Source organism: Schistocerca piceifrons, chromosome 3 (genome assembly GCF_021461385.2).
Source record: "Schistocerca piceifrons isolate TAMUIC-IGC-003096 chromosome 3, iqSchPice1.1, whole genome shotgun sequence".
NCBI classification, from domain to species: Eukaryota; Metazoa; Arthropoda; class Insecta; order Orthoptera; family Acrididae; genus Schistocerca; species Schistocerca piceifrons.
Window position 1 is genome coordinate 843,847,474 of NC_060140.1, and position 11,679 is coordinate 843,859,152.

At 40.7% G+C, this 11,679-nt stretch overlaps 1 protein-coding gene across 1 annotated transcript in view; it reads right to left on the reverse strand.

The window, feature by feature from the left end:
• Positions 1 to 11,475, reverse strand: part of LOC124788086 — a 148,717-nt gene extending 137,242 nt beyond the window's left edge. The window contains exon 1 of the mRNA XM_047255183.1: positions 11,393 to 11,475. The gene's annotated coding sequence lies outside the window, so the exon portion shown is untranslated. The remainder of the gene's footprint in view (positions 1 to 11,392) is intronic.
• Between the last annotated feature and the right edge of the window lie 204 nt (positions 11,476 to 11,679).

Genomic DNA, 11,679 nt, shown 5'->3' on the forward strand with positions numbered 1-11,679 from the left:
CGACAAGTAAACCTTGAAAGTTTTTATACACGGTTGTTGTGAGAAACTTCGATCTGGAATCTCCGTAAAACTCTCGCGCTTGCTAAACAATACCATGAGGAAACGCGGCGCTCTTCGCTGGATCTTCTCTATTTCTTCAATTAATCCAACACGCTAAGGGTCACTGATGGGCAGTACTCAAGAATCGGTCGAACAAGTGTTTTGAGGGCGACTTCCCTCAACGAATCTTAGCCACACACCGGCTTTTGCGAAAATTAGTGTTAAGCGGTCGTTCCGCATTAAATCGTTCCCGATAGTTATTACTTGACAGTTTATGACATGTTTCTAGTGACTTATTGCTAGTTGCGTAATAGAAGAATAAGGCGTATTTCCGCCTGTTTATGTGCACTGGTTCCAATTATGTGAGTTGATGATCAGCTGCTAAGCAGTGCAGTAAGAATGGTCACTACATGCCACAATACCGAAAGGAAAGCCATTTCATCTGAAGTGCCGCAGCAATTTTAGGCCAATAGAGATGTGTTTCTGCCACAGATCGTTACAGATGAACAAATCTGGGTGCATCAGTTTGAGCTGGAAACAAAAAGTTAGTCACTGAAATGGCACCACCCGGAATCATCAAAAAAGAAGGCAAAGGACCAATGTTCGCAGTGGAAGGAAACCCCTTGAGATATCCCAGGCAACAATGCCATACGACATTTACATTTTAGTATGTCGGGTGGATATCATAGCAGCCAATGGACTTTGTGCAGTGGTAACACCTGTTCCCGTCAGACTGCTGAAATTAAGCCCTGTCGGGCTTGGCTAGCACTTGGATGGGTGACCGTCCGGTCATTCTGCAAGTATTTCTCCATATCGCTACATTCTGGCTTTACGACTTGACTATGTTACAACACCATCGTATGCAAAAGCATAGCACAACTTCCTACGATATCCTAAAAAATCTAAACTCCGTCCAAACAGTTCTCGGAAGACCCTAGTGGAACCGACCGACCGCCGTGTCATCCTCAGCCCATAGGCGTCACTTGATACGGGTATGGAGGGGCATGTGGTCAGCACACCGCTCTCCCGGCCGATTGTTTTCGTGACTGGTGCCACTACTTCTCAGTCAAGTAGTTCTTCAATTTGTCTCACATCGGCTGAGTGCTCCCCACTTGCCAACAGTGCTCGGGAGACCGGACGGTCACCCATCCAAGTGCTGGCCAAGCCCGACAGCGCTTAACTTCAGCAGTCTGACGGGAACAGGTGTTACCACTGCACAAAGTCCATTGGCTGCTATGATATTCACCAGATATAAATGTAAATGTCGTATGGCATTGTTGCCTGGGATATCCAACAGGGTGGATTCAGGCACCAGTTGGTAAGGGTGTTCTTCCTCTGTGAACATTGGTCCTTTGCCTTCTTTTGTGATGATTCCGGGTGGTGCCATTCCAGTGACTAACTTTTTGTTTCCAGCTCAAAGTGATGCACCCAGGTTGTTCATCTGTAACGATCTGTAACAGAAACACATCTCCATTGGCCTAAAATTGCTGCGGCACTTCAGATGAAATGGCTTTCTTTCAGTCTTGTGGCATGTAGTGATCATTCGCGGAACACGTTCTGAGCCCATATTAAATACTGAGGGGCGTCAGTCATTGCACACGCACATCAATGCTCACCGAAAGCAACAGTACCAATTGTCGAGCAGTGATGCACCGGCCTGCGAAAATAATGGCATCTGGGCGATTCAAAATATTGGGAACGGTGGCTCTGATAGGACGTCCCGAACGCGGCTGATCATGAAGCTCAGTTTCTGCGCCACCTGACACTTCTACCTTTCTTGACTCACCACCCAACGGTGCTCCTATCACCTGCCTCTTTACCATACAGTGCACACAAATGTCACGGATGTTCACCACTGCCTCTTTTTCCGCGTCTAACAATTCGATTACGGCACGTTGTTGATTACGATTGTCTTGAGTAGACGCCATTCTCATGGATCACTAACACCCAAACTTCCACATGTCACTCTCAGATCGGTACCAAACGTTGTATGTCGATAGAGTATCAACCAAGACACCGATTTAGTTCGTGCTGTGTGCTGTCGTCCAGCAGAACCATAGACCATCACTGTGAGTACGTCAGCGTATAGCTTCGGTGGAGAAGTCGGTAGAGCATTAGATCGCCGTACCAAGGGTCATAGGTTCATACCCCATGATGACAATTTTTTATTACTGTATTATGCATGAAAGTGTTATATGGGACTATTAATACTTCCGCACGTGTGACACAGTTGCTTTTTTATTCTGCTGTTCCGATTGTTTAAGTTTATTCTGTGAAACTACAAGCTTACTGTTCTGTCGCACATGTCCGACAGAACACCACACCCAAGTATACAGATGTACTCTATAGGTTTCGTACTCTCAACTAACGAAGCCTAAGCGGGCTCCGAAAAGAACATTGCTACAAACTCCGACAAGTCCTTTTACATGTCAGGAAAACATTCTCCCATATAACAGTTTCACGCGCAAACAGTCAAAACAAATTATCGTGAGTGTTATTTGAACACTGGATATTTCGCACGACGGCCTCAGGCTCTACCAACTTCCCCACGAGAGACCTACAAAGCTATTATTCACGGATACGTCCTACACACAACGTTTGGTACCGATCTGAGAGTGTGACATCTGCAGGTTTAGGTGTAAGGCTCTGCCTTGTGTCGGAATTGTTTGAATTTTCGCATACGCGTAGAAGAAACATCAAATTTGAAGCACCTGAAGAGACTTTTTTTATATATATTAACGATTATAAAAAAAATTTGGGCATTATTTATTGGACAACCTCCTATGTACATGACTGTTGTTCACGATTACTGGACGAAAGAGTTGCCGACTTCGTGGCCATGTGGATAAGCACCACACTACGCATCCAAACGTCTCGATTTCGTTGCACGGAAAAACCTTTGGAAATTTCTTGGAGGTAATGGGATTTTCACTTAAAGTAATGATTTAGATACATATTAAAAGTAGAGTTATGTCCTGACTGGCGTTGCGCGAGTAAGTTGAGGTTTTCTTTTAATTTACGAAGTATTCAATCTATTGTTCAAAGGAAGGAAACGCGCTACATCTTCCACACAACCATGCCAAACAAAGTTTTGTCGTGTTCCGAACAGAGGTTGAACCGATTGATGTCTGCCTTTCATTTTTAGTGAAGTGAGCATCTGATTCAGTTTCCCCTCTGTCATCGGGTACTTGGTTCGATGTGTAGTTCGTAAGTTTAGGGATGTGAATGTCCTGCTCAGACCTATACAGAATTAAAACTGACGGGAAAACAGATTTTCATTTCACAATGAGTGGAGATTTAGGAAGTGTGTGTGTGTGTCTATGCATCCTACGACATAAAATGAATACTAATTTGCTCGCCAGAGAATGTTCAGTTGCATCTACTCCAAGCATCATAGTTCTTCGCAAATGTTGTCTGTGTGTTTATTCAAATCGAACACTCCAGTTCCTAATTATGTTCTACTTACATTCAGACAACCGAATTCGATTCAATTATTGGCTTTGTTTCAAGCTTTTATGCGGAGAACAATGGGGTAACGTAATATAATTTGTTAAGTTCGGCCCTTTTCCAATTCTGATTGCAGCTGACGACGATTAGTGTTATATGAACATGAAAATTTTATTAAGTAGCCGTGCGTTCCTCGGAGTAAACAATATATCTGAGGATGATTTATAACTGAGTATGAACCTATTCTATGAATAAAACGCACCGTAATAGGCAACTGAAGAGTTTGTTGTCGATAAGCAAAGTGAAATCGCCGCTTTTAATTTACAAGTATTACAGCAGTCATCTCACACAATCAATAGTAAGTGTATGGATCTTCTACACAAAGCTTTATAAGCACGTAATTTGCTCCAAAATGTTATCCATTGTTCAAGGACATATATTTTCAATAGCTGTACAGCAATATAAAATGTTCATCTACAAACAAACTACACCTACCGAAAAACACCGTCATTGTATTAGATACATTACTTATGTACCTTGAGAGCTACTTCTTCTTCTTCGGTTATCAACCCACAGGTTGGTTGGCAGCAGCACGCCATTCCGTTCTTTTGTCAACTTTCTTCTTCATATCTGCATAGGTCTGGCACCCGATGTCATTTATTACTTGTTGAATGTAGCTTAATCTAGGTCGTCCTCGGCGAGTTCTTCCTTCAATGATTCCTTCTAATATTCTCTTAATGAAATTGTTATGCCGTAAAATGTGACCTATGAAGGTTATTCTTCTTTTCTGTATATTTCGCCAAAGAGATCTGTTTTCTTTCACTCTTCTGAGGACATCTTCGTTTGTAGCCTTGTCTCGCCAGCTGATTTTTTCCATTCTCCGGTAGCACCACATTTCGAATGCCTCTAATCTTCTCTTTTCTTCTTTTCCACTAGTCCAAGTTTCACATCCGTAAAGGGCTGTACTCCACACATAGGTTTTCATGACTCTCTTTCTTACGTCTAAACTAACATTTCTACTCGTCAGTAAGTTTCTTTTTCCATTGAATGCTATTTTGGCAAGTTGTATTCTGTTTTTAATGTCACTTTTGCTCCTTCCATCTGCTGTTATTTTGCTACCTAAGTAGTTAAATTCTGTAACCTGCCCTAGTTTCTCTCCCTTTATTGTTATTCGTATGGGTTCATTGTAGTTCAGGGCGCCACTCACCATCACTTTAGTCTTTTTCTTATTTATTTTCATTCCATACTGTTCTTTTAAGGTGTTTTCCATTTCATTGAGTGCGGCTTCTAAATCTTCTTTCCTTTCTGTAATTATGGCGATATCATCTGCATATCGCAACATATCTATTTTCATTCCGTTAAGTTTTATTCCTACTTCAATATTCTCTCTTATTTTGTCTATTGCTTCTTGGATATATGCGTTGAAAATTACTGGAGATAGTGGGCATCCCTGTCTCACTCCTTTCCTTATTCTTGCTGTTTCTTCTTTGTTTTCCTTCTTAACTAAGGCTGTTTCATTTTGGTATATTTTAAAGATTATCCTTCTATCATTGTATTTCAGACCAGCCTTCTTCAGAATTCTAAACATTTCTGGCCATACAACATTGTCAAATGCCTTTTCGAGGTCTACGAAGGCTATAAATACTTGTTTGTTTTTGGAAATTTGTTTCTCAATTATTAGTCTTAAAGATAAGATTGCTTCCCTCGTCCCTACACCGCTTCTAAAACCGAATTGGTCTTCACTTAGAGTGCTATTCAATTGGTTTTCAACTCTTTTCAAAATTATTCTTATTAGAATTTTTGATGCGTGTGAAAGAAGACTGAGTGTTCGATGGTTTTCACAGTCCATAGTAGATGCTTTCTTAGGTATGGGGAATATGATGCATTTCTGATAGTCTTCAGGAACTTCACCTGTTTTGTATATTTTCTGTATGAGTTGCAGTAATGTAGCTTTCATTTTGTCTCCTGATTTCTTAATTAGTTCAGAAGGTATATCATCAACACCTGCCGCTTTCTTATCTGGTAGTTCTTTTAGTGCTTTTTCAAATTCATCTTTCAGAATTGTGTCCCCTAGTTCTTCTTTCTCTACTTCTTCGCTTAATTCTATCATATTATCTGTTAGAGGGTCTCCTTGATATAGCTCTTCAATGTATTCTTGCCATCTCTTCAGCGTGTCATATCCAAATAGTACCTTGCCCTCTTTGTTCTTTATAGTTCCTGAAGATTTTACTTTCCGTTTAGCAAAGTTTTGTTTTATTGTTCTGTAGGCCAAGTCAGTTTTTCCTTTAACCATGTTTTCCTCCACCTCTTTACAAATGCTGTTGAGGTAATTTTCTTTTGCTTTCCTAGATTCTCTGTTTATTTGGTTTCTAAGCTTTCTATATTTGTTTTCGCTTTGCTCGTCAGAGGCATTTTTGTATAGTCTTCTTTCTTCCATTAGACAAATTATTTCAGGTGTTATCCACTCTTTCCTGTTTACAGGTTTGGCTTTCCCAATAAATTCTTCTGCTGCTTTATGTATGCCTTCTTTGATTTGTTTCCACTCCTCGTTAGTACTCCCGGGAATAATGTTTGATGCCATCTCATCAGTTTTCCGTGCATAAGGGATCACTAGTTCTTCAGACTTTAGGTTATCTCTGTTCCATACTTTGTTCGTTTTTCTCTCTAATCGCTTGAGTTTGAGTAAGCATTTCATCATTACAAGGTTGTGATCACTATTAATATCCGCAGACGGGTAGCTTCTGCAATCCTTGATTTGGTTTTTAAAACGCGATTTTACTAATATATAGTCGATTTGGTGTCTTCTAGTATCTCCTGGGGCTTTCCACGTGTACCTTCTTCTTTTATGGTGGTTGAAAAGGGAGTTCGCTATGACCAACTTGTTTTTGGCACAAAATTCAATTAGCCGGCTTCCTCTTTCGTTTCTATCTCCTAGACCATATTTCCCTACAATTCCGTCAACTTTCTCTTCTCCAACACTAGCATTCCAATCTCCCATTATAATTAAGTTCTCTTCACCTTTAACATAATTTATAACTTTGTTGATGTCTTCATACACTGTTTCTATTACATCGTCTTCTTCTGCCGATGTCGGCATATAGACTTGTACTATTACCGTGTTCTTTGGTTTGGTTCCAATTTTGACTAGTATTATCCTAGAGTTAAATTGCACATATCCTGTGACTAGATTCCCGAGTTTTCCTTTTAGAATTATTCCAAGAGCTACACAATAAGAAATTATGGCATGCTAATTAAATCGAATATATCAGTTCCTGTGTATGCACATTATACGTATTATTTCCTTCGACATGATTCATATCAAGAAGCATCTCCACTGTACGGGTTATGAACTATCAATGAATCCCGAAAGCGAGCACACGGTTTGAAATTTATGGCGTTAACCGGCAGTACGTAACTGATACCCATCGAGTTAGATTCGTTTTTTTTTTTAATTCTCCTTCATTTTCTCTTGGTAATTTAAAATTTTGATAAACTTAAGCAAAATATAAGTTTCTTCTTGTTCACGACATATCCGTACCTGACTCGGCGATATGTTGTTAACGTTTCTGCTGATCTTGCGCTGCGCAAGTGGTATATTGACACAGAGAATCATTTGCAATTTTGCACTAGTTTTCACATTAGAGCTATGCCATGAATTGTAATCACTTTGTGTAGTTCCTGTCGTCCAATAGTGGCTAACTTTGATGTTTTTAGAACAGTTTACCAAGATATTTTGCAATGAATAGATTAAGTGCTCCTGATTTCTTCGCAAGACACTTTATGTTCCTTATTGAAGCATCCTCAGTGGCGATTTTGTGTAACCCTTAGTTTACATTTGTTGCAGGTGCTGCAGTGCGCTCCTTCTGTTGGGAAAGTGTGTGTGTGTGGGGGTGGGGCAGGGGGGGGGGGGGATTGACCCTAAGTGTGTGCTGTGCAGGATGTGGTATGTCTACTAGTAACGGGATAAGGGTAAACAGTGGCGACCTTTGTTTTATTGTATCTTCTTAGGAGCTAAATCCTATTTTTAGGGCACGACTGTCCTAATGCTGTGCAGCTCCATACCTGTTTAGTAGAGACACTGGCAACGCTCACATCTGTGCTCTGACCGAACGGTATTTAGCTGTCCTGTACAGCCGAGGATGTTCTTTTATGGACATTTGCATGCACGTTTCACAATTTCCACTTCACAATTTCGCTACTGTTTCTGTCACGCTTTCATACTCGACAGTTTTCGTACATCTTCAAAGAACGAAATTTACTAAAGAAAAACACAGCCATTTTTAATTAATTATCCGTTTTGTAATTCAGTTCCAATCTCCTATAAAGATTTCCATTGCTCTAGTTCAGTTTATAGCTCATTTCCCATTTGCCTTATATATCATTTTTACGTCCATTTTATTGGTATTTTCAGATTGTAATGATCATTTTTCACGCATTTTAGGTTATAAAAGTCCAAATCCTGCAGTTATAAATTATTTAATTTTTATAAACTAAATGGATGCGTAAACTAAATGAATGCTCACAATACAGAAAAGTACAGCAAATTTGATCGCGAAATCGGTCGCTTCATTACAGCTCATCTGTATTTCAACTATTACACAGACATCTTCAGTGCTAAAAAGTGCGTAACAGGAGAATCAGGAACATATGTAGCTGACAACGTATCGTAAGTGTAAACGTAAGCACCACAAAGACACATATCATGAAACAACAGGTGACATTAGTCCTAAGTGCCACGTAGTAAAAAATATTGATGGTTTAGAGCGTACAGGAGTCTAACATGAACTGAAGCCCTTGCTTATGTGGTTGAACAGGAAAAAAAGCAATGTAGTGCCCTCTATCAAGGTGCCAGTGAATCGTTAAATAATAGTAAAGCTATATAATTTAAAAAAATTCGTTCTGCAAGCCCAGAGACGGCGCTAATGAACTTTTAATGTATGATTTTAGTTTATGCCCAAAGAGGCACACTATTTTGATTGTACTATTTTCATTCCTTCACTTTACTTATTTGTTCATTTATACGACACTGGTTAGCTTCATTCCTTTCGACATTGTAATGTTGCTTTACTCCACATGTTTATACTGTAAGTCCAGAGATGGCGCTAATGTAATTTCACGAGTTGTACGATTGCAGTCTATGCCCAGAGAGGGCGCTCCACGTTTTACTGTACTATTTGCAGTTCTTCAAATTTTAATTATTTTGGTACATTATGATAACACTGTACTTTCCGTGTCGTATGGAGTTCTAAATGAATCCTCTTCCACCAGTTTGTAATGCAAAAATACATGACATACCGTGCTACACATATTGCCGTTTACTGTACTTATGGCTCCACACGTGATTTGCTTTCCGTGGTTTAACCATTATTTGCAGTTTAATTGAAAAATTAAAATTACATAGTTTTACTATTACTTAACAGCTCACCAGTACTCCAATACAGGGAACCTCAAGGCTATGACGTCACATTTGCTTCCTGTTCAACCACGTAAGCAAATATTAGTATGAGATCACTGTTGACTCTAGGTACAGGATAACGTGCTGCGTCGTGCCCCTCTGGAAAATTTCGATCTAGTCACAAATCTGTTGAGGTATTATACGGATGTACTTTCCTTAGATTTTCTGAAGTACTGCAGACGCTGATTTCCTTGTAATAGGCTTCTTGGAACAGGACTGTGTGACAGTAAACATTTCGTTGAGGTTTCCGTGACAGTGTGCGCACGATTTTCGAGGATGGTTTTTTAGTGGGAGATTTAAACGCACGGTTGAGCAAGTAACTCAGAGCTTTCCCGTCAGCTGGCTGTAAGGGATAGGATGCCCACGCGCGCGCGACACGCCCTGCTTGGCGTTAAAAAGAAACGAACACGAAGACACCGCCAGCACGCTGCATCTGCATAATAACAGCCCCTCAGGCATACCGGGCTCCGTCCTTCACTTAATGAATCGTGTCAAGGGAACAACGGCAGACCTCTATAGTCGAAGCCGACAACGCGGCGCCCATCCAGTCTGTGCACGTGCGCTTAAAGAACATGTACAGCTACAAATGCAAGCCGAGAACAGATATATTAACAATATAAACGCAGACTTCTGCAGCCATTGTCACAGTCAATAAAATTTTTCACGATTTGTGATCGCATTGTCAATATGTAAAACTAACGACGTTTCGATCATGATTGCAAATGACCTTCTTCAGGGTGTTTTTGTTTATTCCACAAACATCCTGAAGAAGATCACTTACAACAGTGACCGAAACGTCGGTAGTTTTAGACATTGGCAATGCGGTCACAAACGCAGAAAAAATTTACTGACGTTTACAATAGTTTTGTTGAGTAAGGAGGAAAAAGTAGATTACGGAAAATTACAGAACAAAGGAGCACAAAGGTAAAGGGTAAATAACAACAATGATACATATGAAATATTTTCGTTATTGGTGGTTCTCCACAGCTGTATTGTAGGAGTTTCACATAGTAAAGTACTGCCAAGCAAATCTCTTGTCATAGCAGTTTCGATCTAGAATATCATCACCAGACCGAAAAAACCACTTTATCACATGTATTTTCCACCATGACTGCGAAAATCAACATTCTGTCGCACGTTTAAAACATCTAAGATCAAATGTGCTCCTAAATTTCTGTCCATAAAGTTCAGATACGAAACGAATGACAGGTTGAACGTATGTGTCACTAAACAGCTAAATATAAGAAACCAAAATCTAAGCAAACATATCGCCATAGACGTCAGACACAGAAGACCTGAACATCTTACTCGGGAATTGTTTTAGCAGGTACTCGTTGTCTTCTCGAATTATTTAGTAATGTCCATCACACACATTCGATCTGAAATTTTGTTCATGTCTGACATTTCGTAGACAAAAATTAGGAAGCAGACTTTGACGTTACATCTTTTGAACTTCATACCGAATGGTCATTTCGACGTCACGGTACTCCAGATTTCGATGTCCATTTCTCCGCTTGCCTGAGTGAGGTCTCTGTGGCTCCCTTTCACAAACAATAGAAATTCTCTGGTCGCGCTCTATTAGCTACCGCGTAAGAAAGAAAAGAGTAACGTGAACAGAAGCAGGCAACGGTGGCAAAAGGACTCATTGTAGCGTCCGCGGAGAGCAGCGTATAGCGGTTAAAAATCACGGAGACTCTGCAGCACAAATTCGATCTGCAGACTGCTGGGCCAGCTGATGCAAATTGAGCATCGAGTTCTGGGCGGCGTCCATGTTGATGACGTAGCGTGTCCAAGGCCAGCCCGCCGTTACTCTGACTCCCACTTTCCCTTTCGCCAGACCTTACTTGGGTGCAGCTCCTGTCCGCTGTCATACTAGACGCTGGCTCCGATCTTGCGTGCCATTGATAACAACATAACCCACTGTACAACAAATTGAATAATTTTAGATGTAGCAGCCTCTCCGACTTGATAACTGCGGAGTCAATTACGGCAGTAAATGCTCTAAGATGAGGTTAAAATTGAATTGCTGACAAGAAACAGGTTAGTGGTCCCACGCTACTGGACCAGCAACCACTTTTACAATGTATCCAGTACTTCGAATTAATATTAGAAACGTGTTTAATAAAAATAGAAACTGTTTGATGAGAGACTTAAGCACACTGCTACAATAATATAAGTCTTTGCAGTGCAACAATTTATCCACTTTCTGTTGAATGTTGTTCGATTCGCAAGTACACAACGCATGAGTAATCACTGTTTCTCCATACGTGACCAGAAGCTATTATTCAAGATGACTAATACACGATTATACTCAGCAGGAGAGGAAACGACAGTACAAAATGCATAGTAACGCGCACGTTAACCAACACAGATAATGGCAACAAACTCTTTTTTATCAAAATGGTATACCATCCTCAAACACTGATTACAAGGCGTGTGATGTAAACTTACAACGAGTGGCCGTTGGGATGCAGCAGTTGTCCACACGCAATCACACACCTTCCTCTTGAGATGCTTCTGCGCAACTGAAGAGCAGAACGACAGCAGGTCGCGACTCAGGCTTGCCAACCTCGCAACATGAGCGCGCAACCTCGCCACAGCGTGCAGATCAGCAGCCGTGTTCAGACTGCGCCAACACATTGGCTGCGAAGTCGTACTGCTAAAATGTTTGCGTGATATCGTATGTCCACAGTTGTCTGAACTGGTCTCGCACGCAACAAACCGGGCGGCTCTCTGGT